Genomic DNA, 7,479 nt, shown 5'->3' with positions numbered 1-7,479 from the left:
AAATTGAATTTATAATGAAAATAATGTCTCATTATTGTAATCGGAAAGACTCACATGCCGCTTAAACTGAAGCGAATACAGCGATCTGTTACGCCACATTAAAGAGCGTGGAAAAAAAACACATTATTGTTGTTTGTATTTCACTATAAAACTGACAGATTTTGAAAGCTGAGACTTTGGAATATCTCCCGGTGCTCCCAATCCGGGCCCTTTGCATGTGCAAAAGGCTAGAATATGCTCTCAAAATATTTAATCTTTATTCTCAGAACATTTTGACTTTATTCTCGAAATATTTCGACTTTATTCTGAAATGACCGTTAATTTTTTAATTATGCGTGTGCGCGGCATTATGTGGAAGACAGGAGAAAAGCACGTGCTGGAGAAGCGCGTGCAGATCAGAGGCAAACAAACCCAGTGTTTATGATATGCTTTTCAGACTACACTTAACCTTGGCTTAATTTCAGCTATAACGTTGTAATTATATTATCATTATAATGCGATTTGACTACTTTAAATATTTCGACTTTATTCTCGAAATATTATCACTTTAATGTCGTAATCTTAGATTTTTTTTTTTTAACGTGGCACTAAAACGCCGTCGTAGAAAACACTTTACTTAGCCTAGTGAAAATATTTTAAATTCTAATGTAAAGGTATTTTTGCATTTACACGTTTTGACCAGCAGATGCCGCCATGCTTGTGGTGTGTCAAGCGCCTCGAAAGATCGTTTTGGGGCGCAGTTCAGCTGATTCAGTTTCGAAAAGCTTCGTTTCTCCTATCACTGCCGTCAAACGCCATGCACTATAAAAGCGAGGGATTGGTGAATAAATGATTGCGAAATCCCGCTTAAGAGGGCTGAGGGAGGACGGAGGAGCTGAACACGCAGCGCCGGATGAAGCTCTATGAAGACTCTAAGCGGGTACAAGAATCAAGGGTGTTTGTATGTGGGTTGCTAGGTTAATCAGGAGATTGTAGATAGAGTGTCAATGGTCCATTTGAGATATAGGTGGCGGTAATGCACTTATAAGTCTGCGATCCGCCGTAAAGCAACAAGAAGAAGAAGAAGAAGATAAATGATTGCGTGAGCCATTTCGGGAAGAGCGATTGGAGCACGTGATCTACATGAACCAGTTTGAGTTTCCCATCTCCTCCTTTAATAAGAAGATCTCTGGCTGCGCTCAATTCTCTTGTGACGTAACAGCTAGCACACTACGGTGTGCCGTTTGTGACCGAGAGCAGAACGCGCGAAGTGAGAGAATACGACCAACATTTCAGGTAATGACGTTCAAATAGAACTTTTATTGACAACCTGAACTCAGATCTGATATTTAGAAGCGTGAAATATGCATGTTAACGATGTTTCTGCTGCTTAGTAGAGCGTAATTTGAAGGATTTGTAAGTCACGTATAATGCGCTTTTGGGGCCTCTGTGCCGCCGTCGTTTCCAGTACTCAAGCGAAAACCCGCCTTTCCTCTGTTTCAATTGGTCGAATGCTAGAAACTAGCCTTTCGACTGGACGAAAACAACGCCAGCAAAATAAAGAGTCACGGTAATAGGAAGTAAAAAGTAAACTGTTTCGTGTCAGAGAAAAACATGAACATAGCCGAAAGGACGATTTAAAGTTTAATAATACTGGTTAACGTTTTCCCATCATCTTCTCGAAACGAACTGTTTAGGCCAAACAAAACGCGTACAAGTGAAACTCGCTTTTGCTGTTCAATTGCTATAACATGCCAATCTGTATAAATTTTAAATTAATACAGTACAATCGTAGCGATAATAAAGTTATAACTGCAGGTTTAGAAACAAGTTTCTGTTGTTATGAATATTTCATTATGAATTACAATGGTTACTTATTAAAAGGTTTATAGTTTATTATAAAACAGAATAGATTAAAGAGACATTGTAACTGGATTAAAATACCGCACTGAACACATACGATATCTAAAAATTTATTTCACATTTTAAAGTCTTGCATTCCAAACTTCAATCTCTATGTTCATTCTCGCATATGATCAGAGTTATTGATCTGTCAGAATGCCATGAAGTTAATTGTTTATTTACATCATCTATTTGTATGAAGTTGGCAAGAATAATAAAAGCACTACTTCAGTCCAATGATGACTGTGTTTTACAGTCATTTAATATAATTAAAGATACACAGAATTCAACTGGGTAATACGAACTGCTCATTTCATACTTAATCTTATGTGTCATGTGTAATTATTTTCTGACCTTAACATTATACACAAAAAAAAAGCATCAATTTTGACCAGAGGTCAAAGAGGTCAAATTTGTGCCTAACGAATACACAGTATTTCAAGTTTGTTTTTTAACTATTCATTCATTCATTCATTCATTCATCCGTTTATTCATTCGTTCATTCATTCATTCATGCACACTCACACAAAACGACTCTCAAACGGCTCATGAGTACTAAATTATTTTTTCACTGCTTATTGCATGTAAATGGTCAAATACACACAAAATTATGTCAAAATCCATCTTGGAAAGTATTAATGTAAACACAGTCGGTTATATCTTAAGGCTTATGGTTCTCAATTCCAATCCTTGGGACCCAGTTCATGGAACTCTCCTAATGAGCTGATGATCTGAATCAGGTGTGTTAAAAAAGGGAGACATTCAAAATGTGCAGAACAGGGTGTCCCCCGGACTGGAATTGAGAACCACTGTCTTATGTAAATGTAAACAGTTGAGAAAGAAAACAGCTAGGCAGTAGGGCTGGGCGATATGACGATATTATCGTATATCGACGATGTCTCGTAAGTATCGCGATGTCGATGTCAACAGTCAGGTAACAGATGATTAACAACATTATCGGGGAAAAAATGACAAATGATAAACCTAGTAAGTTGCAAAAAATATTTTACATAGCCCCTTAGTCACCATACAGGTCTTTTTGCATGCAAGTAGGCCTGTCACGATAACAACTTTTTGTTGTGCGATATATTGCACCAGAAATAAATGCAATAAGCGATGTTATTGTCATTTTAAGACCATTTTATGTCACTGAATATATAATCATAATGTAACAGCATAATAATGCAAGAAGGCCTACACACTTCCAAATGACATCAAACTTTTAATTTTTAAGAATATTTATTTAGATCATGGAAATTAAGTATCAAAATATTAGATACCTTAAAAAACTTGAATAAATAGTAAATAAACATTTTCTAACAAAAAGTGCAAAGTAACAAAAAAAAAGATAAATGCACAAAGAACTTGTATGGAGATTTTTCCATCTACAGATTTTTCCCTGACCTTCTTTTCTCTGTAAATTAAGGGTGCACACTATTGCTGAAAAACACAATCACTACTCAGCAGTCAGATGTCCGTATGCACAAAGGCACAGATCCCTAAACAAGACCATGTATCTGCAGATGAAACTTTTTTTGTAGAAGCATTTTTTAAATTTGAACTAGCACCTCATGACTACATCACGATATGTATGAGAAGCTGCAAAAGACACTGACGCAAATGGAATGCAAAAAACACAGTGACATTAATTTTTAAGTACATATAATGGGCGATATATTGCATCACCAAAAATTATTGAGGCCATATACATATATTGCAACAGGCCTACATGCAAGAATGAAATAATTTTGTAGGAGGGTTGGGAATCGAAAAGCTATTCCAATTTCGGAAATCAGATCTGATGCGTAAGGTCAGGAATCAAATTACTTGTTATAAAATTACATTTCGATTCTGCTTCTCGATTTCTGTATGCACATTTATTGTGATTTCAAAAGATTCAACTGCAAGAAGACGAAATAAAACTCACTTCTGCACTCGTGCGCTGTTTTCTGTGCTGCGCGCACACACACAAAGCGCATGCACAAAAGCCGCCTCTTATATATGCGAACACTGGACTGAGCTCTCTTTCTTGCATTCTTACACATTCGAATGGACAAATACACATAGAATTATATCAAAATATAAAAAAAATACAATCGGTTATGTCTTAAAGGGATCCCCGGGTATTAAGACATGTATAGCTTAACTATTCCGAGTTGGGTTGTGGTAAAATTAGCAACAGGTAGCGGCAGTAGCTCACCGAGTGCAACCATTTTACGTCATCAGAATAATGGCGCCCCCCATAGTCCAAAATATGTATAAAACGATGTGATTTTTAAAATAACATAAATCTTTAATGGGTCTTCTACTACATATTTCAGGAAGAGACATCATTTACGTTATATTAAGCCATACAAGTCTTAATACCCAGGGATCCCTTTAAGTGAACGTAAAGAGTTGAGAAAGAAAACAAGGGTGTATTGGATCCGTACATTGACAGCAGCCGCTGCCATCAGTCATTAATGTTAATCAAAGAACAAAAGAAAAGAAAATCCCTCGCTGATCTTGACTGAATCACTTTTGTAACCTCTGTTAATATTTTATTTGCCTGTTGTTCGGCGCTGACTACTGTAATGGCAACGTGCATCTGTGTATGTGATTATTTTGGAGATGCTTTCCAATATAATTTATCCTTATTTAGGGTATAGGCCTATTCTATTTTGATCTGCAGTTTAATAAAAGTAAAAAAAAAAAAAAGACAAATAGTAGCACTGCATGTGTTTCTGAATATTTATTTAAACAGACTGTATAATGATGAAAAACCACAAACATGACAGGTATAATTAAAATACGCAAATTCCTTCAGCGCATATTTCAGATTTAATTTGTTTATATTTTTACAGATTTTTTAAACCATTTATACAATATAATTATGTTTAATTAAGCTGAGATATAGCACTATAAATTCTTAATTCATTTGCAACGAATGAAGTCATTAGTAGGCTTCTCAGCTCGCCCCTCAACATGCTCGCGTTCTGAGTTTCGGCAGCCCAACACTGAATATTATATTGTGGGCGTTGTATTTCGATTAATAAAATTAAAATTATAAAATTTACAATACAAAAATGAAAGTTTTTGCTCAGAATTCGTTTTTAATCCCTGCATGATTTTAATCATACATGATAAATATCAAATACGCTATAGCTTGACTACAAGTTTAAAAACAATACTGCAATTGTTATAATCAAGGAAATTAAACTTGCCATCATGAAATGTGTCTACACAGGCGATAATGCCAAAAAGAAAGAGAAACATCGGAAAATAGGCATATTTTATTCAATACATTATTATATGACATCAACATGCATTTATCATTCTTACAATCATGCAAGAATGTCCTTCACCATGATGAACTTAAAATTGGGTTCTATTATTTTTCCTCAACAGTTCTCCTCACAAAACGAAATTCATTTCAAACACAAATTTGATAAGAACAGTGTGGAAATTATTAGCAACACCAAAACAAAAGCAAAGCTAATGTTTTCTGTTAGTTTAAGCACAAACTAAGAAAAGTAAAACCAAACTTTGTGGCAATAATTAAGACCAAACTGAACATGGTGTGGTGTGTTTTTAATTAAAATTGACAGAGCAACAGATTTAGTTTTGTTTAAAGATTTTTAAATGTATGAAGTGGCAAGGTGGGCCTTTTATCGCACGTAATGGGTAAAAGGCTCATCAGCATGGGGCAAAAGGCACAAAGTATTTATGCAAATACTTTAGCTAAAGTCATATGTTTTGATTGATATTGAATAGTAAGTTAATACTTGTTCAAAGACAATCACTTTGCAATCAGCAAAGTTTCTACTATTTTTGTTCAATAAATATACTGTCATTAAAATATGTTTGTTTCAAAAATACAGAAACGATTATTAAAGAAGTAAAGATTCTGAAAGCACTGAAAGAGATAATATAATAATTTAATTTAGCTTTACAGTAGTAACAATAAATATGATATTTCATTATGTGATAGGATTACTATCATAATTTAAATATGATGGTTTCATTATAAAAATGGTGATTATCTCTAAAGTGGACACTTAGCTTAATATATGAGTTTTACCATCTGAATCTAAACATGTCATATCAACAAATGGAAAAGTCAGCCAGCTATTTATGATCATGTTAATTATTGTCCACGAAAAAAAAAAGATCTGATGGCAAAAAAAAAACTCAATGAGGATGCACAACTAAAGCAAACAGTAAAAAGAAGGAAAAGTTGGCACACCACAGCTCACACACAAGTATAAAAAATGTTTTATTTCATGTTCTCACCACAGGTGACAGACAATGAACACATATACAGATGAGCCCTTAAATATCACCAAATTACATAACATGATAAACCGCATGACAAAAGAGAGATACATAACTATAACAAAAGTGAAAACTTCAAATAACTAAACCAGTGTTTTCCCTGCCATTATATTAGGAGTGATTAAATCAATATTTGCGCAAGTACATAACCAGCCAGTGTTCGAAACTATCTAAAAACACTCGAAAACATTAGACCATTTCTGCCACAAGTTGTTCCTGTAGTTTTACAATGTTAAATCCATGGTGAATGGTGGTGATTTGTGTTTACTGAACAATGTTTTTCCTGGTTTCCACATCAGTGGCGTTTGTTCTGATATCTGTAGCTTTAACAGAATTCTACGCCGAATTTGAATGCTTCTCACAAGATTTCACTAAGATGTTACTGATTCTGCGGCGAATTCGACTGCTTTCTTCACTGTATCTCCCAGCACTGTGTATAACGGTGTCGCGTGATCGAGATCAGCACGCGGCTCCGGCCCGAGCAGATGAACGGTCTACGCTGCATAGTAACGAGTAGCGCAGATTCGTTCCGCTTTCGGTTCGTTTGTCCAATGTAGCTCTTGATGAGATCATGATGAGAATGCAAGGCTGTTCATTCCATTTTTGGAACCTTTCTTTGACTGAATGCGCATTGCGATAACGTCACGGGACACGTCTAAGCCCAAAATCTGCAGCAATTATGAAAATTTGCGAGCTCTTGCGAAAATTGCGGAGTTTGCTTGATTTTGCGAAAAATTCTGCGATCGCTGAATCGCAAAATCCTGGAGGGTCTGTTTAAAGCTGCAGTCCGTAACTTTTTTTGGTTAAAAATGATCCGAAATCAATATTTGAGCAAGTACATAACCAGCCAGTGTTCGAAACTGTCGCCTTACTTTAGCCTGATTCACAACGGTTATCTTATAATAATGTTTTCTAATTTGAGTGGTACGGGTAGGTTTTCGCGGGAAATTCGAGAATGCCGCTGCGTCATTACGTCACTTCTGTAAACATAAAGAAGTTGTCCCGGCTACTAGGCTATCGCATGTGAGGATCCTGCAGGTGGCCGATCGTTTATAGCCTTTTCTCACAGCAGCTGGAATAGTATCATTTTGATGGCGGATTGTAATCCACAGAAAGGATTATGTGTTTACACATGTGAGTGAAATTAAATTATATTCCAGTTTTAAATGTGCTTCTGATTACAGATAGCCTGGGATTACACTGGATTTGTATTTTAAAGACAACCAGTTCGAAGGGAGCATAATTTGCTTTTTGGGTTAAAATAATTTCTTAATATGAAATTCG

General features: G+C 35.5%; 1 pseudogene; it reads left to right on the top strand.

Annotated features, from left to right (window-relative positions):
• The first annotated feature begins 1,119 nt into the window (after window positions 1–1,119).
• The window catches only part of LOC107714430 (zinc finger protein 407-like), an 89,774-nt pseudogene continuing 83,414 nt past the window's right edge, over window positions 1,120–7,479 (top strand).

Source organism: Sinocyclocheilus rhinocerous, unplaced genomic scaffold (assembly GCF_001515625.1).
Source record: "Sinocyclocheilus rhinocerous isolate Xijiao unplaced genomic scaffold, SAMN03320098_v1.1 scaffold839, whole genome shotgun sequence".
In the NCBI taxonomy this organism is placed as follows: Eukaryota; Metazoa; Chordata; class Actinopteri; order Cypriniformes; family Cyprinidae; genus Sinocyclocheilus; species Sinocyclocheilus rhinocerous.
Note: the sequence above shows the minus strand (reverse complement) of the source record. Positions and strands in the feature narration are given on the sequence as shown.